Source organism: Gorilla gorilla, chromosome 3, assembly GCF_029281585.2.
Source record: "Gorilla gorilla gorilla isolate KB3781 chromosome 3, NHGRI_mGorGor1-v2.1_pri, whole genome shotgun sequence".
Classification (NCBI taxonomy): Eukaryota; Metazoa; Chordata; class Mammalia; order Primates; family Hominidae; genus Gorilla; species Gorilla gorilla.
The window spans coordinates 202,168,689-202,196,544 of NC_073227.2; the positions used below are offsets into that span (position 1 = coordinate 202,168,689).

Genomic DNA, 27,856 nt, shown 5'->3' on the forward strand with positions numbered 1-27,856 from the left:
TAAAATATCAAGATGTGAATCACTTTTATGATTTCTCCTTTTTAACTGATTTTCTAAAGTTAACCTCACTACTGCTTCCAATCACATTGGACAAGACAGCTTCTCAGTGATCAAAAAGCTCATTGCTTCTCAAGTTTTTTGTTGCATTCATAAAAAAATTAGCATGGTTAATATATCACCTTGAACTATAAAGGGAAAACATTGTCACGTGATCAACACTAGGCTCATTTATTCTTTTTGTCATTCTTCCAAAACCATGGGGCTATCTTCTTTTGCCAGGTACTGGGATAAAAATGAGAATTAATAAGACTTAACCTTAATTTCGAGTCATCCAAAATTTTGTATTTATATAGGGAGTATTTATTTGATAAACCATACTGTGCCAGTATAGTAGCGCAAGTCTTCTGAGAAGCAGATGCCAATATGCGATGTTATGTGCAAGGACTTTATTGGGGGAATACCTATGAGTGAAAATGGGGAGGGAGCAGAGAGGTTGGAAGAGTTTCAGACTGTGATATTTTGGTCTAACTCAAAGTGAAGAAGGGAGAGGAGACGGCATTTTGCAGTCTAAAGAAGGTGCAGCGAGCCAGACGCTGTGGCTCACGCCTGTAATCCCAGCACTTTGGAAGGCTGAGGCAGGCGGATCACCTGAGGTCGGGAGTTCAAGACCAGCCTGACCAACATGGAGAAACCCCGTCTCTACTAAAAATACAAAATTATCCGGGTATGGTGGCACATGCCTGTAATCCCAGCTACTCGGGAGGCTGAGGCAGGAGAATTGTTGAACTCGGGAGGCGGAGTTTGCGGTGAGCTAAGATTGTGCCACTGCACTCCAGCCTGGCAACAAGAGCAAAACGCAGTCTTAAAACAAACAAACAAAAAAAAAACACAGAAGGTGCAGCAAGGCTGCTGGGAGTTACGAGTCACGGTGCTCCAAGAGGGGAAGCCAGGCTCCCAGGAAATGACTTGTCTATGTATGCCGCCATGCTCAGTCACCAGTGGGAGTCACCAGTGGGAAGCCCGGCCTTGGAGCTGAGGCTGTGATGAATTTCAGAGCCCAGTAGCTGGGGCCCTTTGTCAATTACATTCTTGTAGTTGATCTAAGAGGTGCATTCTCACGGCCACTGCAACCAGGTCCTGAACATTAAAATTTAAAAAGTCTAGATAATGGTTGCTCATCGTGGGAAATCAGAAACATACAAGTAAACAATAAGTTTCCTTTGTTTCTTCCTCCCCTTTCATCCATTCACCTCTGAATTATCTTTGTAGAATGCAAAGCTAATCATTTTTCAGATGCCAACTATCTTCAACAAAAATTCCCTGATTGCTGCTTTCTCTCCTGCCTTTGGCCCTTTCCTTTGCCAGAAGTTGCCGTATCCAGTTCCTTTACTCTCCCATTTCCTCTATCAATGGGTTTCTCATCCTTGAAATGTCAAAAGGATTAAACAGCTGACACCTCCTCTAAGAAGGCTTCTGTTCTTCTCTGCAACCCCCACCCCCATTCTTCTTTTAATCAGGTTCTTTTCTATGCATTTCTGCATCACCCTGTAATTATTTGCCAGATGTGTCTGTTGGCTTACTTGGTGTTCCCTCACCTAAGATGGTGAGCTCCTTGAGAGTAAAGATATGTTGTATTTACCAGGATTTCCAGCATCCAGCAGTGTTTGAAACTTGGTAGGTGCTAAATTACTGGATGACAACTAAACAAATGAATGAACATGCACATGTACACTCCTCGGCAGTTTGAGAAGACAAGACATTGTTGCATGGAACATAGGGAAAATATATCATTTAGTGATGGTGGTGATGATTCCCATTTTGTCTGTGAAATAAGTTATTCTGGCTACTACAGCTTATAGTAAGAGTGGCTCTTCCCTAAAGAAAAGCAATGTGGATATACCACTCTGCACTTTATTTCTGTAAAATGCTTTGCTGTAACATTCCATCCAAATCCTCCCAGCATCCCTTTGATGACTTACACCTCTTCCAGCTGAGACCCTGTGAGTCCAAGCTCCCCTGTCATGGTGAGTGGTGGTTCCTACTGTGCTGGGGAGGACACTGAAGCAGATGGCAGTTAGGCGACTTTCTACGTAAGCACCATCGTTGCAAACGGCAGTCAGTAGTGGAGTTCATGACCCCCGATAGTCCTCCCTACTCTACCTGTCAGGTCATAATTTTCCTACAAGCCCTGGATGTTGGGCAATGAGAACTAATGATATGAATGTTTCCTACTGACCAGAATATTCCTGGGCCTCATACACTGAGCCCATCACCATCAGGTAAGGAAAAGATTGGGGGCAGGGGAGGTCAGGCAGATCGAAGCACAGTTCTGTTGATGTGATTCCCATAGAAAGTCGGCTATATTTATGGAGGTTTGTATTTAGGACCTTTCAAGGAATTTTCAATTAAGAAATAGAGCACCTTATTTATTTTAAATCCATTTGGCAAGTATTAATGGCTCTATTTGATTGCCTGAGTCCCCCATCCTGCTCCACTCCACCCCATTCCAAAATAAAGCATAGCCAATCATATCTCTGTGTTAAAAAAAAAAAACACCTCCTTGATTCTTTAAAATATTGACTGTATGGGTAATTGTGGTATAAATGTGTTCAATAGGCAAATAATTTTCTTTAGGAGGGAAATTAATGATACAACATTGCAGTATGTTGAGTGAATTTAATTTATTCATTCTATTACTTTCCCTCTTAACAGGGATAATTTAAAGTCAATAGTAGTTTCATTTTAAAACCTGTGAATTCTCAAATCTTCTAATTTAATTATGAAATTGAAAGAGATGTCAAATCATTTTGAGTTTACATTTGTATAAAGTAAATAATGTGCACACGACTTGGGTAATAAATGACGTATCTCTCAAGTATTTCTAATTAACTTCATTCACACATTTTAATTCTTTATTCTCAAATTGTGCAATCATTAATATCATATTTCCAGGATAATAGTATCTGTGAGCTCACGTATATTTTCTCCACCTCTGCTCCTAAAGCTGGAAGAGCCAGGCTGTTCTGTTGTAAACTTTTATTGGCAGGGGTTCATAATTCAGCTGTAAAATTTCATGCTGGGCTGCAATTCACTGCACAAACCCTTTGCCCTGAAGAGCTTATGTTACTACAAAAACAATCGTAAAAATCCATTTTTTCTCTTTTTAGGTAGGACAGAAAAATGGTATCATAAGAAACGCTATTCTTAAAAAAAAAAAAAAGAGACTTTCTAAAAATAAAAGTTGGTGAATGAAACGATCTGTTTAGTACTGAGCTATCATCACCCCTCACCCATCAAAATAACTTTCATATTGTAACAATGGAAAATTTACACTTAAACAGGTGCAACTTCCTCCATGGTGCTCAGGGTGCATAAAAAGTCACCTTTTTTCTTATTTTTCTAAGTCAGATTAAATCCAGCGTGAGGTCACTGTCATCAAGGTTGACAAGAAGTCCAATAACAGTCAATTTGGAGTGCCCTCTCCTGCCCTTGGGCTGTGGTAGCACGCCAGGGCTTATGCAGTCCAGAAAAAGAGTAAAGGGCCCAGAGCTAGGTGCATGCTTGCCTTTGATCCTTGCCCAGGCAGCTTGTTTTATTGGCAATATCACCGCCACCTTTGCCATCCGTGCCAAGCTCAGTAATGGGCTCTTTGAGAAGGCTCCATAGGTCACAATGCTTACGATGCCAACCGCGTTGGAGGTCCCTGACCCTCAAGGATCCCAAAACACCAGCATGCACCCACACATCCATGCACACCTCTTTCACATCCAAAACATCTCTCTCACTCCCTGCCCCTCAATTTCCTCTTTACCCAGTTTCCAGTCTGCAAGGAACGAGCAATACTTTGATAGATAGTGATTTTTGGAGTATATGAGTTTATTCTCCTCTGACTCTGAACCACCAAACCATTCTTTATTTTTTACCCTCTCACTGTTATTAAATGTGTTGAGAAGAAGGAGGTAGAAGATGATTTCAATCTTCCTATTTTTTTCTACTTCAGAAAAAGAACACCAACACATGTTTTGTATTAGTAGAATCACCCTTGCACATAATCAAGTCCTATTTTACTTTAACATTCTCAGCACTGGGTGAGGACTCATGCTATGTAGATTATGGTTTTAAATTTGCAACTACTTAGCCCCTGTCTTTGACTGTGTGAGGGAACTCCTGATCTCATTTTCTTCATTTATAAAATGCAAGGCATGAATTATCTGATTCTATAAAAGTAGAATGATGTGTATTCTACAAAATTTCTTCCCACCTAAAAATCTCAAATTATGAAATACTTGTAGCCTAATAATTTCTGAGTCACTTCCCGTGTTCAGTTTTGTTTTCATATCTAGAGATTTTTAATTATCACCCAAAAATTTGAATGTGGCATAATCAATATTATTTGTTATTTTGATGGTAATCATGAAGCACTTCTTCTTAACAAAACCAAATCAACAAGTAGCAAATGAATAAAGGAATTTCATAAGACCTTTTGGAAAACTTAAAGATCTAGGTGTAATGAATAGGATATGTGGTATCTTCAAAGAAAGACCATAATTAGGATAAAATTTCATTGTTCAGGTTACTGCACTGTGTGTCAAAAATCGTGAGCTGCTCCAAGACATATGTGAAAGTCAACACAGACTTTCTCAAATGCTTTGAAGTAGCCCTTTCCTTCTACTTCAGCAGATTCCTGCAGATTCATGTCAGCATATCTATGAAGGCTGCATGTTAATTTTGCAAGTTCCCCTCACTTTGGGACTGATATACCAACCTGCAAATGCAACCTCCCCCAAAGACCAGGCTGCTCGTTGCTGTTTTGAACTTAAAAGTTGTTGCTATGTTTCCCCTACTTAATTAGACAGTGAGGGCACCTTTCAAAGATACCCCAATTTCAAAAGAGACAGAGAGATGCAAGGGAGAGTGAGTGGAAGAGAGAGAAAGAATGTACTCAGTGAAATCTGAGATGCCCTTCAAAAAATGAAAGATGGGACATGAACATGGCAGACATTCATTAACATTAATTTATTACATTGAATCCTCAAGTTTCTGGTCCATGATAAGTGATAAATGACAATAGGTCCCTACTAGCAGAACCTGAAGCATAGCTGCTATTAACATACCCTTAGCACACCTTTAAACAAGACAAATGCTGAGGTATAGCAGCATTGAATCAAGGAAGTAGAGGTAGCTAAGAATGGGTAGATAGCAGTCTGAGAGGAAAGATAAGTTATAAATCTTGGAAAATTGTGATTTGTTCCATCATTTAGTCTTTCAATATAATGGTTTATCTCTATATTTAATCTTTTGATCTTCTATCTATAAATGCGTTATCATCCGTGGGTGAACGTGATGATGGGGGAGGGATTCAGGCTGGGGACAGTGGTGGATGCCTTCTGTTAACCACCCTACACCTCCTATCAATGCCTTTCTCTCCATGGCCAATGCCTCCAGGGGCAAAGGGGACTGGCTTCCCTTGATCTCAGGTTTGCTGTTGGGATTGGCCAATGAGGAGCATCCATAGGAGATAGGAAGACCTGGACCCTCCACAGAGGTCACCTGCCTGTCAGACCACCCGCTCCCCACAGCCCACTGTCCCTTTGCGCCTTTAGAACTAGGTAGTAGGGGCACTGGTTACTACTCTTGGAATTCTGCAGTATCATTTATGGGTTCCTTCTATCCTGCCCACACTTCCGTCAACGCTTTTTAGAATTATTAACTCTTCTCCAATAATCCAGTTTTAATGTGCTGTCTGTTTCTCTTGGAATCTTGAAACACACAGGACCAGGAAGGCTTTCTGAAGGAACTACATAAAGAGTTACATCTTGAAGGGGTTAGGAGTGTATGGGAGAACACGTTGGAATAAGATGCAAAGGAAAAACGAGATTTCAGTCAGAAATAGCAAGGTGTGAAAAAAAGGGAAACGGCTGGGTTTAGGTAACAATAAAAGGGAAGAATGTACTATTTACTGTTTTTAAGGTGTATTACAGACTCCAGACTTATGGCAATTATTTCAAGACGTTTGCCTATTAGTAAGCTCTTTGCGTGGTGAAAAGAAAAATCCAACTCCCATACTTTACCTTTATGTGATATTACATTGCGCAACCTACAAAACTGCCACCAGGTGGCGCTCACGCAGTAACTTTGGAGCAGCAGCAAGCAGTGAATGTTAAAGACGCTGAATTGGAAATATTACTGTCGAACAGATGTTCTTGTCTTTGATGCTGTATCTAAGTTAAGGTAGGAATGATGAGGTCAAAAAGGCTAATAAATTTATTATGTGGTGGAAAAGTTATTTATCCTTGCCCATGAGACAGAAAAGCCATTATTTTTAAAGCATAATGCTAGCTGAGCTTTGTTCATTGTGACACAAAATTCTCCTAATCCTCCTCATACTTTTATTATTCTTTGTGTGATATGTGTCTTTGGTTGTGAGTAAAGAAGAAGAGATTATAGTAGTTGCTGTAAGCTGACTGCTTAAGAGTTCAGTAAATTTAAATAAATCTGTTGCAGAGAAAAACATGCCTTGGACACTGATCATCCAACGGTGAATAAAAAATGTAGACAGAGCATTTATGCAAAGAGGCAAATGATGTGCGAGAATGGCACTGCCCGTAAACAAAGCAGACAGTTTGACAAAAGTGTTTTTCCCCCACTTTGATCAAATAGACTACAGCATCTTTGCATCCAACTTGTCAAAGTGCGGAATCTGTTTTCCATCTCTCTTTATTCCTACCTTCACCCAATCCCCACCATTCTTTCATTCAGGTCTCCTCCCTGAAATGAAATAGGCTGTTAGTAGACTGCAGTTGATAGCATCCAACTGCAGATAATGAGCAATGCAACAGAAATGTCTTGGGTTCTTATTCTTTCTCTCACCTTCTTCCCCAGCGACAAGGTCTGCAGACTTTCATGGATAAATTCCGTTACAGGGAGAGTGAGGAGGCCAGATAATTGCCCAAGCTGCCTCTTCCATAGATTGATATTAGGGACCTTGTCCTCACCATTGCACACCTGGAGACCTGCTAACTTATCCAGTATCAGATGAAGGATTTATGCACACAACTGTGAGTGTGGGGAATTCTCAGGAAGTGAATTGTTTACACCAGAAGATTCACACTCAGGATGTCAGTAAATATTACCCCAATTACTTTTGCACCAACCTACTACTAATCAACCCCAGAGATGAGGTTTAGCATCCCCATGTTACGATGACAAGAACGAACGGACAGAGAGTTCAAGGGATTTACACAAGATGTGCAGCTACAAGGCGACGGAGGCCAAATGTGCATGCGAATTAAAATCTCAAATGACTAATGTGGAAATTGAAAGAGGATTGAATAAAATTGTGCTCTTCTTTTCCAACAGTCACCCTTCTGGTAAAAAGGTACCAGAGTTTGTGACCCATATGTATCTTATTTCAGAAAAGATTTATTGGGAAGGAGGATATTTTTGTCCAGGTTTTGGATTAGGCCAGTGATCTAAATGGGCTGACAAGAAGTAGTGACAATAATCACATCTACTGAACAGAACATCTGTAAGGGCATGAAACCTGGGCAGTTGCTGCGCTTACTGGGGCCCTGTGCTTGGCTTAATGCTGTGCTGTCACTGTCTTGAAATTCTTAATAATTTTTTTATTATACTTCAAGTTTTAGGGTACATGTACACAATGTGCAGGTTAGTTACATATGTATACATGTGCCATGTTGGTGTGCTGCACCCATTAACTCATCATTTAGCATTAGGTATATCTCCTAATGCTATCCGTCCCCCCTCCCCCCACCCCACAACAGGCCCCAGTGTGTGATGTTCCCCTTCCTGTGTCCATGTGTTCTCATTGTTCAATCCCCACCTATGAGTGAGAACATAATAATTTTTGAACAAGAGACCCTACATTTTCTTATTGTACTGGGTGCTGCAAATTATGTAGCTGGTTCTGCCAGTGGTATTTTTCTCTTTTGACCATTGCTGGATAAACATAAATACTTTCTCCTCCTCCTTGGCTCCCTCTGGAAACTTTCAGACAGCCCCCAGAAAATTCCGTTAGCAAGTTATTTCCTCAGACAGATAGGCTGGAATGCAACAATTAGGTTGTAGCTTACATTGCTGTTCTTGAAATAGCTGCTTCCTTTTTGCATTTGACAAATCTACAGTGAGCACCCACTCTGTGCCAGGCACTTGCCAAGTCGAAGGTGGTTTCCCAGTTGTTCCTAGCACTGCTTTCTTCAGCCTTCTCTAATGGAAGGGAAGCTCTCATAGCTTACTACTCTAAGCCATGCTATGCTCCTACTAGATTTCCCTCTCAGAGAATGACCTTTCCTGATCTTGTCCCTCAGCGCTGAAGACATCCTATTAATTCCCCTTTGCACTGCCTACAATTACTACCAATGGCAGCTACTGCGCAGCCATCTGAGAAATGAACCCCCATGGAAATTGCCATCCTTGCCCAAGGCTAACAGAGTTCTCTGGCAGGTCCTGGTGGACTTGTGAAATATTAAATATGTTCCATATTCTTTGTACATTAAAAAGTCAAATCTGAGAAATCTCCTTATGCATTAAGTATCTGTGTCTACATGATATTACACTCAGTACTCAGCACTGTAAGAAGAGATTTAGTTATAGTCTTATTTCCATAGAATCTGTCAAAAGTAGACCATGAGCCTAAACAAATCTGAATATAAAGACAATCTACATAAGGGCAAAAAATGCAGACAATTGAGCAATGCAAAACATTGGTCAGTGTAACTTGGTGTCCATTTCAAGAACACGTGCATTAGCAGAGCAGTGAGGAGTGAGAGAGCCTTAAGTGGCTAATGCTCACACCCGATGGTACAGAGGGAAGCTATTAGACCTTTTCCAAATAGTTCTGGAAGACTGTGTACAGGAGCTGGGATTTCATGAGCTATTTGGATGATAGAAGAGAGATAGCTTGGCAGAGAGAAAGAGAGAGCATTCCAAGAATATGGCACAGTTTGGAAAAGGCTTGTGTGGAATGACTAGGTGATGGAGATATTAAGCCAATTGGCTTGAACTGAGTGGGGGCTCCTTCCAAGGAAGGATTTCAAATTTGATTCAAAACAAAATAATGGCTTTCTGTAACATTATTGTGACAACTAACAATATATTTTTGAATCCAGTGTGTGCTACACAAATCCAGACTCAGGTCCTGGAGTTCCTAGGATAAGAAGTCTCCTGAGTAATGATGGGAGAATAAGACACGGGAAATAACAGCATCAGCTACCCTCAGGCATAAGCATGGCTACCCCCAGTCCACATACTCCACTCCATGGAGCCCAAGAAGCAAATCAGCAGGACAGCTACTATAGAAGGAGAACGGGTTGTCCTCAACCCATTGCTGGGAGGAAAGAGAAATGGGGCCTCAGTCTTGGCATGCCTGCTGCTGTCTTTGGTGTTGTGTTCATGAGCACTGAAGTTCTGAGCAGAGGGCTCAGGGGCCCTGGGCCTTGAGAGGAAGGCCACGGTCTATACATGCCTTGTGTTTCACTTCAAAACCTAAGTAAGAAGGTATTTATCGACTGCCATGCTTTTGAAAATTCTAAGAATATTTGTCGCTTTAAAGAAGCTTATCAGTTAAATGAAGAGAGAACTCATGTCCATTTGAGAAGTTACAGAAGGAAAATAAAATTAAGAACTATCACAAAGAGACACTCTTGCCTGTCAAATGATGAGATCTGACAAGTGTGGAGGAAGGCACTATTACTTTAGGTTGGAAAGACCATTAGGCGGAGCTAGAATATGGGTGTGTCTTCAAGAATGAGTCAAATTTAAATAACCAGGTAGGGCAGAGCATTGTGGGAAGGCACAAAACCTCAGAGGAAAAATAATGGTGGCCAGAAAGGCAGGTCAAGATGGAAGGGCACCACCATGCTGTCCAAAGCAGAAGGGCCTAGAGGACGTCAGAGGGAGAGGAGGCAGGAGAGGAGGTGAGGGCTTCATCCATGACAGGAAATTGAGCTCATTTCCTCTGTTGTTGCAAGGAATGAACTCATCAGAGATCAGCACTTTTTGCCCAAGTTCTGGGAAAAAAAAGTTTATATTTTGAAAACCTTTAATAAGTTATTTTTTCCCTTTCCTAATACAGTGTTGAATTGCCAGTGCATAGGGGAGGTAAATCATCCACCCAATGAGATGATTTTGCTAGCACCATCTGAAGAGCTACCAGATAATTTGTCTTTGTGAAGGGCCGTAAGCATATTCTTGAGCTCTGCTACTGCTCCCAGAGCAAGCACCTTGCGGAAGGGCTCTGGAGTGAAGCATTTGGCACGTCCCGCTGCTCCGGCCATCTGCTGCACCTTACAACGTGGTCTGGCAATTCAGAAGATGGCACGGGCAGCCAGCAATATATCCATATGTTGTTCTCCTCCTCCTTGCTTGAGAAACAGAACAGCCATCTTCAAGACACCACCAGGAATTCCAAGTCACGTGACTTCCTTTGTTTCCTCCAGACCAAAGATATCAACATTTATTTTAAAAGGGCAAAAACACACAGCCAGTCAGTCTGAACAAAAACCCTGTGAAGGTGTTATTACCTTACTAGTTAGCCTCAGAGTATGGGAGAGGGAATTCCCGCTCTCCTCACCCCCAACAAAAAAAATGCCAACTAATGTTGAGTGCCCTTACCTGACTTGGGAGGAGTGGTTCCCGGGTATAGTAAGGGTTTCTGTGAAGTTATGATCAGCATCACTACTTTTTGTAGTTGTGTACAAGATTGTGTAACCTAAAGCCTTGCGACTCAACGTTGGTCCATGGACTAGAAGATTCTGCGTCGCCTAGGAGCGGGTTGAAAATTCAGAATCTAAGACCCACCCTGATCCTCTGAATCAGAAGCCGTAGTTTCACAATGCCCCCAGGTGATTCGCGGGCACATTAAAGCTTGGAATGTACTGATCTGGAAGAGGATACTCAGAAAAACTTCCGCCCATGTAGTTTTGAAGATTCTGGGAAAAATAATCTTGATATAATAAATGAAGTAGGATTACTGTGCCATCTAGGAATTTGTATAGAATGCTTCCAGAGATTTTTTAACTCATAAACTTTATTCCCCAAATAAAGTTTTTTTTTGTTTTTGTTTTTGTTTTGTTGTTGTTGTTAATAATAAGTGAGTCCATAGCATTTATCCGAGGAATCCATACCCACAGAAGTAAAAGGACACCTCAGGGTTGTGTTATCAACCCCCCTCCCTCCTTAGGAAGCATTCACTGGAGAACTTCTCTGGAGCCTTGCTTCAATCCGAGATCTGCACTGAACTGACCACTTCTTGATTCAGGACACTGAAATCTCTGCATATGGGTTTATTTAGAGGAGAGGCTGCGAACGCTAAAGATTTGCTTGTTAACCTTATCAGCAGCTGCTGTGTGCTGTGGCCCAGTGCTCTAATCTGGGTGTCAGGCCTGGGCACGGCATCCTCCACGCTGGTGGCTGCCTTTTCTTCTCCTGCTGGCCGAGTCTGCTGTGGACTCTATTAATGAGGGGTTTGAAACCCCCTTTGGCAGGGAAGAGTGTCTTCCTGCTTGCAGTTTGAATTGAAAATGAATTCCCTATTTGCACAGTACCATGACACTTCGTATAATATCATTTACTGTCCCCCAGGCAGGAGTAGTTCTGGACAATACTTCTTAAACACTTTATGCCCAATATCATGTGGGTTACAGTCGCTCATATGGAAAAGAAAAGGACAGTTTAAAGCTTGAACAAGAAGAACAAAAACGCCTCCTAGGCCTCCAAAATGTCCACCTAAGATTCAGCTTTTAAGGCAGAAAAATGACTAACAGGGACCATATTTTGAAATCATTAAAAGTGGATGTGTTTAGCGGAGAAAATGAAAGAAGACATAGGAAAAATTAATTCCATCTCTTACAGAGTGATTAAAAACAGAGATAACAAATTGTCAGTTAATGAAGCATACAGACTGGAGAGGTGATGTAGATAATAAAAAGTGGATTATTCAGCGTACTATTTTTAATTGAAATATATATAGGAAGAATGTTAGCATAAGTCATTTTGTACTAGTATTGTTGCTAAAATGAAAAAACTAAGTGATTCGCTTTCTTCGAGTTGATCACACATGATGGTCCTGAAAGAGCCGAGAAGTACAACCCAAGGATTAAATCCCTCTGGATTCAAAATTTGCACTTGATGATCTACAGGTAGAAGCATGAACACTGACTTTTTTTTTTTTAACCATCTAATCATATATATATATATATATTTTTTTTTTTTTTTTTTAAGACAGGATCTTTCTCTGTCACCTAGGCTGTAGTGCAGTGGTGTGATCTCAGCTGACTGCAGCCTCTGCCTCCTGGGGTCAGGGGATCTTCTCACCTCAGCCTCCCAAGCAGCTGGGACTACAGGTGCCCGCCACCATGCCCGGCTAATTTTTGTACTTTTTTGTAGAGATGGGGTTTCACCTCGTTGCCCAGGCTGGTCTTGAACTCCTGAGCTCAAGCGATCCACCTGCCTTGGCCTCCCAAATTGCTGGGATTACAGGCATTAGCTGCCACACCCAGCCCATTCATAATCTTTTTAAGCATTCTGTTTTCATAGCCTCCATAAAACAGGAAAATTAAGGGTACATTTTTCGCTTATTTATTCAAATGACAAGTATTTATTGGGCACACAGCCACCTCAGGCACTGTTTTGGGGCTATGAAGTTGTAATCACTGAACAAAAACACATTCCCTACCCTCGTGGAGCTTACCTTTTAGTAAAATATACATGCAAATAAATAACCAGAAAGATAATTGCCTTACAATTCTGACAGAGATAATTGGCAAAAGAAAAATTAGCTGCACACAAAAATACATTAACATCTGGAGAATAATGAAATTATGAGCAACAAGCATCAATGAAATCATGCCAAATTCAAATGATGGCAGCTCTTGGTAGGCTTCCAGAATTAACTATTAAAAGAACATATTAGCCTTAAACCCAGTGTGTCTTCTGTGACGACTGTGGGGGGGTTATGTCAGGCTGCATTCATGGAGGATGGACAGATGCCAGGATATTTCACAGGAACCTAATTGTTCTTCCCTGCCAGTAAATCACTGTAGCGTGACATGATCCCAAGGATCAAAGTGCCTGAAGACCAGAACTCCTGGAGCAAGCTTGCATTGTTTTCAGGTGATGCTATAGATCACCCAGAATGCCCTGCAGTGGCCAGTGCCCCTGAATGAGGACTGGACCCCCACATTTACGTGGGTTGATTCTGTGCCCTCGAGCAAGTTACTAATGTCTTTGAACCTCAGTTTTCTCATTTGAAAAACGAAAATCATAATACATCAACATAAGATCAGTGAAAAGAATAAATGATATCACATATATATACACACACACGTATAGTCAATATGTACAACGCTTGCTGCACAGTTAAGTGTGCAAGAAATGTTAGTAACCTGCTCCAATCTTATAACTGCTCAACAATAAGATTTATAAAGGCCACACATATTTGACAAGACAGCCCAAACTTTCACACTTTACCTCTCAAGCACTTTTGCCCATTAGACCTTACCCCTCTAAGCTGCATTTCTTGTGCATATTTGGGATTCGGTTCCTGAAATGATTAACAATCATTCAAAATATCACTTGCTTGCTCTTGCCAGACACTAGTTCCGTTTCATCAACACACCCATACTTAGCTATACAGCAGTTCCTGTTTGTAAAATTACTTGAAGATTGAGTTAGATTTTTGTCCTTATATAAGAAGTAGGAGTGGAAAGCTGAAATATGAAAGAGTAGAGACTAGCAATAGGAATGTCTGTTTTTATAAACACAACACAATCAACAGAAATGTTTAGGTGTGTTTCTAGCAGGAAACTCTGAGTCAGCCTCTCATTGGACTAATGAGGGCTCAATGTGAATTACAGGTTGGGAAAAACTACATTGGAGAGAATATACAAGATACTAGATCAATATTGGAATTAGATCTAAAAGTGAGATCAAATTAGGAAATAAATGTGTGTGTGTTTAGTGTGTGTGTGTATTTCAATATTGGAATTAGATTTAAAGGAGAGATCAGATTGGGAAATAAATCTACGTGTGTGTGTGTGTGTGTGTGTGTGTTTCAATATTGGAATTAGATTTAAAGGAGAGATCGAATTGGGAAGTAAATCGTGTGCATGTACCTGTGTGTGTGTGTGTGTGTGTGTGGTTAACTTTACTGAAAAAGAACTCCCTTTCTAGTCTGTGAATCTGTTGATCTATTGTTTGTCTTTCATGTATGTATTCTAGGAAGCATTACATGTAGAAGTACGGACTTGCCTCTATCTAGTTGCCTTTTTTATTTGTTTATTTCCAGCCTCCTGCAAAAAGGAGGTGATCAAGTAGCAAGTTTCTCTAATCTCAGTATTCTTCTCCTCTGAGCAATCTGACCAGGAGACTACAAATATTTGTTGGTCACCTACTATGTTCCAGGCATCATGTCCCCAAGGGTATGTCCCCTGCTAGAGTTAGCAGAAAGATCTGGCATGGATTCAAACAGATTGAAAAATGAGTAAGACAGGAGACCACTGGATCTGCAAATCTGATGAGAAAGCTTCCTTTTTAAGCACTTTGGCCTAATTCTCTCTCAAAATGTGTATGGGCTTAGGCTTTCATAGCAGCATACTTAAACGAACTAAGGCTCTGCTTCTCAAGGTAAAGCCATGCAACTCTGTGTACACTGGCAGGGACTGCGAACCTTGGAGGGGAAGCGTGGCCCAGTGCCGCTGGAGGCTCAGGCTGTTTCTAGTTGCCAGGGATAAACCCCTTTCCAGCTCCGGAAAGCTGACACTGTGGCAGGCTTCTCCTCTACAGCCGAGACCTAAATTAGATCCTTCTATACTCCAGCTACTTGATCCTCAAATCTTTAAGATTTGGCCACCCTTAGACGTTTCTCCTTAGGCCCTTTTCTATAAGTCCTTTGAATATTTGCATATACTGATTTCTTTTTTTTTTTAAGTGCAAAGAGAGAAAAACTTTATTTTTTAAATTTTTTTCTACTTTTATTTAAGTTCAGTGGATACACTTGCAGGTTTGTTACATGGTGTATTAGTCTGTTCTCACGTTGCTGTAAAGAACTACCTGAGACTGGGTAATTTATAAAGGAAAGAGGTTTGACTCACAGTTCTGCACGGCTGGGGAAGCCTCAGGAAATTTACAATCACGTGGAAGGTGAAGAAGGAGCAAGCACCTTCTTCACAAGGCTGCAGGAGAGAGAGAGCATGAAAGGGGAAGATCCCCTTGTGAAACCATCACATCTCATGAGAACTCACTCTCATGAGAGCAGCATGGGGGAAACTGCCACTGTGATCCAATCACCTCCCACCAGGTTCCACCCTTGGCACTTGAGGATTACAATTTCAGATGAGATTTGGGTGGAGACAAAGACAAACCATATCACATGGATGCATTGCATCCCGCTGAGGCTTGGTGTACAAAATGACCTCGTCACTAAGGTAGTGAGCATAGTGCCCAATGGGTAGCCTTCCAACCCTCTCCTTCCTCCCCTTTCAAGCAGTCCCCAGGATCTATTGTTCCCATTTTTGTGTGTAGGAGTACCCAGTGCTTAGCTCCCACTTATAAGTGAGAACCTGTGCTATTTGGTTTTCTGTTCCTGCATTAGTTTGTTCAGGCTAATGGTTTCCAGCTGTAACCATGTTGCTGCAAAGGACATGATTTCCTTCTTTTTCATGGCTATGCAATATTCGATGGTGTTTATATACCATTTCTTAATGACACCTCAAACTTGGTAGGCTAAGATTAAAATTTTGTTGTTAGAGCTGAAATCATGGATTACTGCAGCTAAATGGGTCTCAGATTCTAATTCTTCATTTTTGTGTGTGTGATTAAACTGAAGTCAAGAGCGACTGTCAGAGAGAAGAGAGAATGAATAAATGGCACAAACCTCCTTAGCAGCACAGTTCGGGCTACAATGTTCTCACCCCAAATTCATTGTTGATTGGGCCCTCTTTGCTGCATCAGTTAATGACATCACCAAACTCCACTCACCTTTAGTTGCAAATGCCTTCCCATTTCCTACTGTATATCCAAGAAGTTAATAAATCCTATCAAACCTCCAAAATACTTTGTTCAATCTTTGCTTTTTATGATTTATTTCAACTGCTAAGGCTTTAGTGCATCCTTTCTTTATCTCTCCCCTGAGGTGTTATGACAGCAACTCAGCTGGCTTCTCTGCACTCATCTTCTCTTCTGAAACTCCAGCCAATAAACTGGAACTAGAGATACCTTCCTGAGATCAGATGGTTTCACTATCCTGTTCTAAACTGTCCGTGCCATACCTCCACACGCAGGAAAAACACCTAGACTCCATAGTGTGGCCTCTTCTCTCACCCAGGGTTTCCACTCCTCCAAGGACACCTCTCCTTTTGTCATCTAACACCATTGCTCTAGGTGCTGTTCTTCATGCTAGCATATCTTAACCTTTCCACCAGTAACTTTTTTTCTCAAAAAATTCAATTTAACAGAAACAGTGCTCCTCCCAGGAAATCTACCTGTCAAAGTTCTGTTCAAAGTTTAGGACCAGTTTCGTCTCATCTCCTCTAAGAAGCCTTCCTTAGCTTATCCTAGTAGGATGGCTAGTAGTATCAGAAGACATTTATCCCATATCTGTCTCCAACTCCTATGCTTCCTTTTTCTATAGAACACGGGAAACATCAGGTTTTGACCCCACCACTCCCCAGGCCCTTCTAGGCCAAGTCTCTAATACCCATTTCTTTGCAAAATGGATTGTGCAACCCACAGTTCTCATCTTACTCTTTATGAGCAACATTCGACACAGGTGGTCAATTTCTCCTTCTCTTAATATTTTCTGCACTTGGTATTTTGAGTGCCACTCATTCATGATTTTCCCCCTCCTACCTCATAGCCTCTTCTTCCCAGTCTATTATGCTGTTTCTTCCTCATCTCCCTGATGTCTACACTGTAGATTGTCCCAGAGCTCAATCCATGGATTCCTTCTCTGTATTGCATGACTTTCCAGGTGAGAGTATCCAGTTTCATGGCTAAATTACGTTTGAAGTTGATGAGTCCCAACGTTACAGCTGTAGTCTGAAACTCTTCCCTGAACTCCAGATTCCTATATCCAATGGCCTACCTGACATATCCAATTGGAAGATGCCAGTGGGTATCTCTTTAGTTGTTCTCAGTCACATCCCAAATCCTTGTCACCAGCCAGTTCTGTTGGCCCTCCCTTCAAAATGGATCTAACACCCTACCACTGCTAAACATTGCCATCATGACCTCTCTGGCCCAAGCTACCATCAACTTTTGCCTGAATTGCAATAACATTTCAATTAGACTTTTTGCTTCTTTGTTTGCATTTCTACACTCTATTTCACCAAAGCAAGAGTGATACCTGTAAAATGTAGGTGCTGTGGTTTGCATATCTCCCCGGAAGCCCATGCGTTGCGTGACTCTCTTACTCTTTCCTCAGTCATCTTCTTGGAGAGTCCCTACCACTGAAGCCTATTCTGAGCACCCATAAAGAAAAAGCAACCCCACTCCTTAAGCTCCCTAACTCCCTGCCTGGTTTATTTTTCTCCACAGAGTTGTCAAGTTACCACCATTTGACATTTTTAATCTCTCTCTGTATCATCTATCTCTGTCTCTTATCTATCTATCATCCATCCCTCTCATCTCTTTTTCATCTACTTATCTATCTATTATATATCATCTATCTCTCTCTTATTTCTCTTTCATTATCTATTTTCTACCTATATACCTATTATCTATAAATCATCCATCTCTCACATATCTCTATGTATGTATGTATGTATGTATGTATGATCTATCTATCTATCTATCTATCTATCTATCTATCTATCTATCTATCTATTAGCTGTCTGTCTTTCTCTCCCTGTGAAAATGTGGAATCCATGAAGACAGTGTTCTTGTCCATTGCTATATGCCTGATATTTAGAACAGTGTCTGGTAAACAATAGGTGCTCAATAAATATTTATTGAAATAATGATTAAATGGATAATTGAAATCAAAATCTGGTTACCAGCCTTGCCACAGACACCCTCCTGTGACAGGTTGCCTCCACCCCCGCCAAGTCTTGCAGTGGGGAGTTCAGTTGTGAAGCACAAATGACAAAGGACCCTCCGAGGAAAATCCGTGGGGCTCTAATGCCACACAGTGGGGTCCGGCCTGTTTCTTGTAGTAATAAACACTAGAAAGCCCTCGAGAATGCGAGGCTATCAGATGGTGTGGTATAAAAGAAAGAACAATGCACCAGCAAGCAGAAGATACATATTTGGATTCTGAGTCTTATTACCTGTGGAGTCCTGAGCAAGTTGCTAATCCTATTTGGCCTCCATTTCTTATCTGTACAGTAACAGTGATGGATTCGCTTGTCTGAGATCCTTTCCACACCTTCGATTTCTGTTAAATTCTGTGGGTGTCTGAGGAAAGATGGAGACAGGGAGGGAGGAAAAAGGGAGGAAGATGGTTTTTGATTATTCATATACCTGCTAAGAGATAGAAAGAAGGAGATAACTTGTAGTATAAAGAATATTGCATAGAAGAGATTATTTTGGCATGACTGCACTACATAGAAAGAACTTAGTTTTATAATTAGGCATCTGAGCATTCTAAAAGAACACTCAATTTACACTAAGTTCCACATTTTCTGTGTTTTGGGCCCCAGTGCTTCCACCTTTTGTCCAGACCTGGAGCTCTGTTTTCTATATGTCATAGTTGAGAGTTTTGGGTTTTTACAGACCGTATTGAACGTCATTATTCATTTGTAGGTAATTACTAAAATAGAAACTATTCTGAGTTTTCTTAAAATGACACAATACCTTTCTCCTGTAAATATTTTAATATAATTATTTGAGCAAGATTTATTCATTTTTATATTACCACATATGGAGATTTTAATTTAGTGATTTGTAAAATTATTTAAGAAATATAAACCCATGCTCAGTAATATTTTCCAATACGTTGAAATGTTTTAACATACTGGAGATGGTGGTTTTCTTTTTCATTATGTCTTTGAAATTTAATATAAAGATATGATATTCCATGCCAAGTGTGTGTGGCATTTTAGTTTATTTTAAATGAGTTCTCATGAAAGGTTGCACTCTTTATGACCATAGAAAGTTCATCATTATACTTAACTAGCCATTCTGTGCACAGTGTTTTATCAGGCAAAAACAAACAAACAAAAAAGACACTTGATGTTTCAGATGTTTTGCTAAGGCTGAATATGAATTTCTAACTGTACCGAAATGGAACATGACATTGAGGGTTTTTTTTTTTTTTTTTTTTTTTGAGACGGAGTCTCGCTCTGTCGCCCAGGCTGGAGTGCAGTGGCGCGATCTCGGCTCGCTGCAAGCTCCGCCTCCCGGGTTCACGCCATTCTCCTGCCTCAGCCTCCCGAGTAGCTGGGACTACAGGCGCCCGCCACCACGCCCGGCTAATTTTTTGTATTTTTAGTAGAGATGGGGTTTCACCGTGTTAGCCAGGATGGTCTCGATCTCCTGACCTCATAATCTGCCCGCCTCGGCCTCCCAAAGTGTTGGGATTACAGGCGTGAGCCACCGCGCCCGGCCGACATTGTGTTTCTTAAAAGCACAACCCCTTATGGTGTCAAGCTAACCCAAAACTATGGTCCAATTAATTGAGGACACTGTGGAGGAGGTCAAAGACCCCATAAAAAGTTAGTAAAGACATTAGATTTTAGACAATCAAAAGAATCTGGAGAAATGATCTGTGGTCATAACAATTACCTCCAGGGCTGAAGAGAGCACTCAAGAAGATATTTACTGGGTACAGTGATTCACACCTGAAATCCCAAAACTATGGGAGGCCGAGGCGGGTGGACCACCTGAGGTCAGGAGTTCAAGATCAGCCTGGCCAACATGGCGAAACCGTGTCTCTACGAAAAATACAAAAATTAGCTGGGCCTGGTGGCATGTGCCTGTAGTCCCAGCTACGCAGAAGGCTGAGACATGAGAGTCCCTTGAACCCGGGAGGCGGAGATTGCAATGAGCCGAGATCCCGCCACTGCACTCCAGCCTGGGTGATACAGTGAGACTCTTTCAGAAAAAAAAAAAAAAAAAAAAAAGGGAAGGAAGGAATAAGCTAAAGTTTAAATTGTCATGTGGAAAGCATCTAAGCATCTCACCCAGTCTAGTTACAAAGAATTTAGACTTGTAAAATCTACCACAACATTTCATTCTTTATCTGTAGGAAATTTTTATTTTTCAGAAGCCAGGTAAATGGGAGTTGCAGATGGTGTGTTTCTGTTGATTATTTTTTGAAATTGGAAAACAGAGATTGCAGTTCTTTTTTTCAGTTGCTTTAAAGCGAACCCGCATGTAACTACAGCCATTCCATTTAAGTGAAAGCTGAACCATTCGACACACCATAGTAAAGATAGTATATAAAGTACATTCAGCAAAAAGGATGTGGATGGAATATGAGACACATGGCTGAAACTACTATTTATACCTTGAGGTTTAAAATCGCTGAAGGGGTAGGCTCCATTTCTGTGGTTCACTAAAGGACAGAGACCTGTATTTGAACTGAGGGCTCATTTCTCTTGACCTAAATGTGTCACGGTAACAAACAACTCTCAGAGAAGTGGTAAATCATAGTCATTAAACAAACAAATCATTGTGGACTGTCAGTTCCTACTTTGAAGAACTTAAGCCATCTTCAGTATTATACAGCCAAAAAGCATCCGTCCCTTTGAAAAGCTGCACAGGCTCTTCACTTCCAAGTCATCTATTTCTTGGAGGCTTTACTTTTGCATGTGATTTTTAAATTTTTTGTAAAATGTATCTTTTTGTTCTGTGGTGCTCTGCTTCTCTTTTCTACCGCCTAATTCTTAGATTATAATCAGTTTCAAAAGTACACTAAAAACACCATCACAGATGTTCACTCCATCTTCAGGAATTTGGTGTTGCCACCCATTTTCCCAGGGGCAATATCATGCGAAACGCCTTCTGCTTCAGTTTGTTTCTTTATTTCTGTTCCGAGTGACCTGCGGCAAGAATTGCGCTGCCCTCGCTATAGAAAGTGGCAATCCCCCACTGCTTATGATTATTGAGGTTCTTTGAGGCAGGGCTCACAATCTCAGATAAACTGTGCCCCTCCATTATAAGGGCTAGCTGAATATGATCCTTGCCTTACAAGTACCTTATTTTCCAATACGCAGTGTCTACATTCAATTATCAAACATTATTGGAAACACAAAGGTCACTACTTACATCTCAAAAGCTCTTAAAGCATACATGTTATTGCCTCCTGTACATTTGGGCTTTAAAACCTCAGAATTCACTTCAGGAGACTATTACCCTCATCTCTGTTCTTTTTGAACATCATAGCGTGATGGAAAATGTCCTGGTCCAAATACCGAATCAGCCAACAAAGCAATTCAAAAGGAAAAACGCCAAGCTTTAAAAATTGCAATACAAAATGATTGCTTTCGTTCTCCATCGCCTTTGTCCCCACCCTTCACTCCAATGTCAAAGCCAAAGCATCCCTTTGCTAGCATGACAATTTGAGCTAAGAATAAAAGCCAGTCATTATTTTATCATTTAATATTAATTATAATAGTATTAGTCATGATGAACTCCTGTAGCATTATGTAGCTTTCAAATGTATTCCCAAAGGACTTTGATTATAATTTGCCATTTTATTCATGTTCAATTATTTTAAAGTGTTGCTGAATTAACAAGATCCACTTAGCCTTAATCACTACTTACCTCATCAGTTTATAGCACTGACATGTCTGGCTTATAAAGACGATCTGTGACAGAATGAGACGGAGCCATCATGGCCACGGCTGACATCCAGGCTCAGTTCTGAGGGGTGATGGTTCCATGGGACAGGCACTATTTCAGCACTGGTGGCTAGATGCAAGCCTGCAGACAGGAGGACGGCGTGGGAGGTGGTGGCTACTGAGAACTCTCGGTGCTTCATTAAATACCTTGCCAACCCCTGGAATTATAAATAGAGTGTTCTGTATGTTTTCCTTCTGATGCACACTAATAGTCCTGGCTCTACATCCCTTATGTCTTGAAAATATAGCTGCATTGAGATTGTGTTGGTGGTGGTGATGTTTTAAATGGAATACAACTCTGCCTGACTGCTCACCGGCTCTGGTTCATTCTTCATGACATTATTACGTGTTATTTCCATGAGTTCCTTTGTCCGTTATTCCCAAATTTTATTTTCTTTCACATTCTCCTTGGGCTGTCTTCTAGATTCTACCAATATACTTCATTTTTCCACTTGAGATTTATAAGATCTCTTATAATTCACACTAAGTTTTCTCATCTTCTCATTTTGTTGTGTCTTATGTAATTATAGCAATCATCTACCAGGTAATTAAAAATTACCAAGAACGCTGGAGTGGCTATTTACCTTGCCATGGCATGGGTTAATACTATGTAAGTATTATGCCCCTACTCATGTGTCCAGCACCAATGTCAGACACTACGGTAGATCCAGAAAACTAATATAAACAGCTTCTGACAATTCAACTGGACAGGGCTTATTAAGGTCACTGGAAAAAAGTAGTTATGTTCAAAATATAATAGACGCTAGCCATCAGAAACCCCTAGATTTTATCAAACACCATCTCAGCAAATTAAATGACTTTAATCAGAGTTCTAGTAACCAGTTTGGGGTAGCATTGATAAAGATTTCTACAGTTTCAGGTGGGAATTCTATATGTGAGCCTTTTAACTCGTTGACATTATAATTGAGAATTTCCCAACCATTCCATCTTCTGCTTTCTGACTCAAGGATTTAATTCAAAGGAAAAAGTGAATTAAGATGGCCTGCAGCAATGTTCTCCCTTTTATCTAGCCTATCCATATTGTGCTATTTAAATTTACTATTCTCATACCAAGAACTTGCTTAGCGACTGGGACTGTGGCCTTCAATATTGCTCTGAAAACTGATAATGAACAACTTGAACAGGGGTTTTTAGATTTTTTTTGTAATTAAAAGAAAAGTATGATACGTTCAATCATGACATGAAAATACATGTGCAAGCCCCACTCAAAGCAATGGCATTTTTTTAAAAAACTGTCAGAATAAGAGTTTTATATGTTATCATTATACATTATATTGCTATGCTGTATGCATATGTACACAGCATATATATACACACATGCTAACTTTCTTCATTGTTGGTGCTAATAGGAATAAAAATCAGAGTTGCTGCTGAATCGTGGTTTGAATTACAAAGTTATTAATGTCTAATAGATGATATTAAGTGTTACTACGAGCTGAGTGCAACTCCAATGGTTTTGTTGGTATTAACTTCTTTAATTCTCACAATGACTAAATTATGCAGAATTCTATCCTCATTTTACATCTGAACAACTGAAGCAGTGAGTAATTTAAGTGGCTTCATGCCACTCAACTAGAAATTGATGGGGCCAAGATTTACCTCCAACTTTAGGGTGGCCCATGCTCTGAACTTTGACACTCCACTGCCTGGTTCTACCTCACAAATTATAAACTGAATTGGCCTTTATGTAGCCACAGCCATGTCCTGTGTTTTGTTTTCTTTTCTCCTTCAATCAGGAGTTTCTTACAAAATATTTTGCGCAAGTTATTTTTTGAGAAACACTAAAAGAAAAAGATATCCCTATGATCTTTTTTTCATAGTTCTAAAGCTGATGGAGGTGTGCCTTTGAAATATTCTGTTCATGAATTTGTAATATATTGAATCTGTGGGTTAAACTTCCTGCCAAGGCTCATGATAAAATTTGCGTCCATCCAGAAGGAATTTGGAAATACTCCATAAATAAAAAGAAATCACGAAATTTCCAGGCTCCGGTGGCACACCCCATGTTGCTTCCACTTTAGTGAATTCTTCCTTGTAAGAATTATTGAATGGCAGTTGGATACCGATCTTATCTGCTCTCTGGCTTCCCCTTCCATCATCTCGCTCCAGGATGTGGCTGCTGAGATGATTTTCCGTTCTCGCTCTCCTAATGCTGCCTTTCCGCCTCCTTGAATCTCTTCATTGCTTGTCCTTTTTGATATGACCTTCTTGTACCTTGAAATATCTCCTCTGGTTCAAAAACCTCTGTTAATTCTATTTTCCCTTCCTCTGTCCAGGCTGCCAGTCGGGTTCTCCCTTTCCTCATCTTCATTGAGAGGGCGTCTCTCTCACCGGCCCTGCTGCTTGAACAGCATGCCTCTTAGCAAATATGAAGCTCTTCATTTCATTAAAAAACAAAAACTAGAGATGCGTTTTCAGGAGAGTTCTTGAGTTGCTGTGATGAAGTCGCATAAATAGGATCCTCGTTAATTTTAACTCTAAATGCAGCAGCCCTCTCAATAGTGTTCACATTGATCCAACATCTTCTACCCCACTTATCCCAACTTGACCTTGGAAAAACTGCACTGAACAGAAATATTTTAAACAAGCCTTTGACTGGTGTTATAATTACAGTCTTACAAAGAGCAAATGCCAATGGTAATCAGATTACGCATGTTTGTACCACAGGAGGGAGAATAACACGTTAAGGAGAGTCACCATTAGTCACTGAAAGGCTCCAGGAAGTAGCTTCAACACCAAGTATTGTGCAGAAGTGAGTGCTCTATGTTGTGGATGAGAGTCAGCACAGTTAGAGCACGTAGTCTTTTAAATTGGGCCATACACTACCAAATTAATGCATAAACATTATTCACAAAAGTGGATTGTTTTCAAAACATCAAATCCCTAAGGTTTCACAGGGTACAACTGAAAAATTATTACTTACACTGATCACAATTGTTCTTTTGATTTAATGTACTTAGTTTGTTTTCGATTATTGGAAATTTAACTGATATTCTTTGATGATAGGGATGCAGAAGCAATATTACATTTTAAAATAAACTTTAAGAACGATATTTATAAATTGAACATCTCCAGCGTAGTTCTTAAGCTATTTGCTTGTTCATCTATGCAATGATACAGTTTTCTCTGTATTATTGCAATGGTAAGTATACCTGCCTCACTTTCTATATCAATCAATCTCTGATGGGGACAATTTTTAAAGTCACTTATTAAAAGCATCCTTTACAAATTGCATATGTGATAGAAATTTTTCAAGGTGGAATTATCTCATTAACAAATTACTCATTTAACAAGCTGACTCATCAAGATAATAAGGAGGAAGACTCAATGCTGATTCTTTTTAGAGAAAGAAGCTCGTATTATGTGAAAGATATTTTCATAATTTAAGTGAACCTTATAAACATATCCTTTGCAGTATAGTCATTTAGGTACTGGATATGATTTTGTATTTCTAATCATTTAACATAAATGAAAAAAATGAGAAGCAGTAGAATTAATGTTCTTCATGATCAAAACGATTCCAACAGAAGTGGTATATTTTAAAAAGTTCACATGGTATAGTGATGCAAACCTTCCAGATTATTAGCATTTTTTGTGAAAGTAATGTCACCGTCATGCTGTTCATATTAACTGTGGTAGCATTCAGGGCAATACGCTTCCCCCAGCTTCCTCTGCAGCCTCTAGTCCCTGGCCATCTGGAATCTCTTAGCAAGGGCTGATATGGTGCTATATTAAGCTTCGCTGATCTTTCAGATATAGTAAACTATTGTTTTATTTTGTTCTGGTATAAACACAAATAATAATTATTAACTTGAAGGGACTTTGGCTCAACATAAAGATTCCTGGACTCTCTTTTGCCCTGTCGAAAAACAAAGTTAGTTTCCACACATCCCAAAGTGTAAAGTGTAGACTCCGGTGTAAAAAGAATCATATGCTAGCCTTTTCCCAATTTGTATCTTAAAATGACAAAAGAGCATATTCAAGTAAGAATTAGAAGTAAAATTTAACTTTAAGTCCATCTTCCTTCTAATTTAGCAATTAATCTTGTGAGTTTTATTGCCTTTGCTGATGTCTCCAAATTAAAGTCTTAATGAATGACTATAAAATGCCTTAAACCATGCAAAAGCATGCTGTAACTATTTACTGCGGTTCTCCTTTTTGGTCATAGGTGAAAGAAATATGTACACACGCACACACACACATATACATACACACATTTGCATACTCCTGTGTTAAGTTGTCATAGTAACATGCACAGGGATCTAGGCTCCAGGGCGTCAGAAAAAAATGAGTTCTCATCCTAGAAATGCTCATAAGCCTGGTTTGTAGGAGAATTCGCTGGGCCTCAGTTTTCTCATCTCTGAAATGGGGTGCCCTGTCTTCCTCCTTACCTCAAAAGACTTTGCCAAGATTAAATGCACTAATGCCCAAAAACGCACTTTGTAAACTGAAAAGTAGTATAGCAGTATACAATATTATTCCTAGGTTTATTATGTTAGTCAGCTGAGAAAGTTTTACAGGTAAAGCATTAACACAAAAGTACTTGTGAGTCAAGTTCAGGCTGACGTATTTGGTCTTGAAATTAATTTTTGCATAGCATTCATATAAAGGTAGTGATGATTTCAGGACTCATTTATTTCTTATCGACGCAGACCAAATTATAAAAACTTATAAAAGTTATGATGCCGGGCACAGTGGCTCACACCTGTAATCCCAGCACTTTGGGAGGCCGAGGTGGGCAGATCACTTGACGTCAGGAGTTTGAGACCAGCTTGGCCAACATGGTGAAACCCTGTCCCTACTAAAAATACAAAATTAGCTCGGCATGATGGTGCAGTCCTGTAATCCCAGCTCCTCAGGGGGCTAAGGCAGGAGAATCACTTGAATCCAGGAGGTGGAGGTTGCAGTGAGCCAAGATCGTGCCATTGCACCCCAGCCTGGGCAACAAGACTGAAACTCCATTTAAAAAAAAATAAAATAAAATAACTTAAGTCCAAACTAAGCAGATTCAAGGAAAGCTGTAATCACACTGAATAATTAAAGTAATAATAATATTGATCCACACTTCCTCTAATAATAACATCATCAAACATTTTGTAAAAATTAAGTCTCACATGTTCCTTATTTGAAAATAAATTAATAATTTATGGCATAATGAGACCTGAACAATCAGCACCATTAACTGTTCTTAGGATGAGTTTAATCCCTTAGTCATTTAATTTAATCACTAAAAATACTTTCATCTTTTATTGATTTGTATTTCAACTGTCCCCATTTCAATTTTTAGAAGTACATCTTGCTTAGTCTTTAACAATTTATAATATAAACTTTAAAAATAATCTGACTTCTATGAGTCTATGAAATTAAAAGGGAGAGGATTAGATATAGTGTCTTTCCACAAGAAATCACATAAACAAGGAAGTTTATTTGGTTTATTTTGAAGAAGGTAGAATTATTTCTAAAAACTTGAGAGAGATTTAAAAAAAACCTTTTAGGTGACATAAAATCAGAATCTAAAATATTTCATTACTTTCATGAAAACTTACACGTTTCACCTCTTATTATGTAAAACTCTAGCTAGGTTCATCTTTTTTGGAAGATATGAAATGGACCTATGAAAGGAAACCTTTTTTTCCAAGGTAGAATGGTACAAAGTTTTCCAGAAATTTAGCAGATTATTTTTGACTTAGTTATCAATGTAGAAGAAGAATGAAAAGACGGTGAAAATGTTACTTGTTGGCAAATATCTCTATTTCTTTAAAAATAATATACTTTTGCCAGGTTAATTAGCAATAATTACTTTTAATAAATAACCAGGACGGGGCACAGTAGCTCACTTTTGTAATCCCAGCACTTTGCGAGCTTGAGATTAGCCTGGGCAACATAGCAAGACCCTATCTCCAAAAATAATGAAATGTTTGAAGAATATGTCAAGCCTGATGATCTGCACCTGTAGTCCTAGCTACTCAGGAGGCTGAGGCAGGAGGATTGCTTGAGCCCAGAAGTTTGAGGCTACAGGGAACTAGGATTGTGCC

General features: G+C 39.9%; 2 long non-coding RNA genes across 2 annotated transcripts in view; one reads left to right on the plus strand and one right to left on the minus strand.

Annotated features, from left to right (window-relative positions):
* LOC134758278 (uncharacterized) overlaps positions 1–21,797 on the minus strand; it is a 101,598-nt gene extending 79,801 nt beyond the window's left edge. The window contains exons 1-2 of the long non-coding RNA XR_010133282.1: positions 21,724–21,797; positions 18,285–18,411 (exon numbers count right to left, since the gene is read on the minus strand). This is a non-coding gene — a long non-coding RNA (uncharacterized lncRNA). The remainder of the gene's footprint in view (positions 1–18,284; positions 18,412–21,723) is intronic.
* Positions 1–27,856, plus strand: part of LOC134758375 (uncharacterized) — a 1,115,837-nt gene that overhangs the window by 222,149 nt on the left and 865,832 nt on the right. The window lies entirely within an intron of this gene.